Source organism: Octopus bimaculoides, chromosome 24, assembly GCF_001194135.2.
Source record: "Octopus bimaculoides isolate UCB-OBI-ISO-001 chromosome 24, ASM119413v2, whole genome shotgun sequence".
Classification (NCBI taxonomy): Eukaryota; Metazoa; Mollusca; class Cephalopoda; order Octopoda; family Octopodidae; genus Octopus; species Octopus bimaculoides.
In genome coordinates this window covers 11,007,675-11,008,741 of record NC_069004.1, presented here as the reverse complement: position 1 = coordinate 11,008,741, position 1,067 = coordinate 11,007,675, and the positions used below count along the sequence as shown (strand labels likewise).

General features: G+C 41.7%; 1 protein-coding gene across 1 annotated transcript in view; it reads right to left on the bottom strand.

Annotated features, from left to right (window-relative positions):
• LOC106875564 (universal stress protein in QAH/OAS sulfhydrylase 3'region) overlaps positions 1-1,067 on the bottom strand; it is a 63,071-nt gene that overhangs the window by 35,549 nt on the left and 26,455 nt on the right. The window lies entirely within an intron of this gene.

The window sequence follows — 1,067 nt, the reverse complement described above, 5'->3', positions numbered from 1 at the left end:
ACTACAAATGGCCAATCGCAACAGCCTTTTTTTTGTCTGCTTCCCCCCCCTCAGTTATCTGATATTCTCCCCCCTTTCCCCTCACTTAAAATGTTACGAATGTCAAAGTGTCACAGTTGTTTTCTATTCAGTTCACATTTTTCCTTCACACACACACACACACACACATGATGCACATACACACGTGCAAGACGCATATACATACTTGCACACACACACACACACAACGATGCACATAAACATATGCACAGCGCTTACGGCAATCTTTCACCATTAGTACACAGTCTTTAGCCTAGCCTTTATATCAACGTCATTAGGGAACGTTCTACGTCATTAGGGAACGTTGTTTGACTGAATGACATCATCTACTAATACTGAAAGATTGTCCGTTGCCTACATGCAGCATGGTTATGATTGGGATATCTTCAATTATACTCTGATTAACTGATTTAAGGTCATACAACAGCAACAACAGACATAACAATTGCACTAATGGGGAAATATAAAAAAATCACAAAATTAGGGAGATTTACATAGATTATCTCATAATTTCGTTTATTTTCACCTGCGATTTGAACACGTTACAGCTTCGTACATATAGTAGATGTATTATGACTGGCAACTGGAATGAACTCACTATTTGTGAGGGTTAATCATGACCAATGTACATGTTCAGTATAACTTGGAGCTTTGAGTCTCAAAGATTGGTCTTTCTCTTCAGATCTGGAAAATATTTTATTCCCAAACAGTGGCCGATTTCCACAGGTGAAACATCCCACAAAGGTGTATCTGGGACGGTACAGCTACCACCACACGCGCACACACACACACACACACACACACAATCCTAAACTGCTTCTAGAGAAGGGCTACTCGACTGACTTACGTGAGAGTAATGAAGGTGAGGTAGCGTTGAGTAGCAAGGGGAGGGGAGTTTGGGACTGTAGTGAGTGGAGGGAGGGAGAGGATAAAGATAGCAATGAGAATGAGTGAGGAGAGGGTGGAACAGTAATGTGTGAGATTATGAAACTGGAGACAGAAGACGAGGCAGACTGACAGGAGGAGAG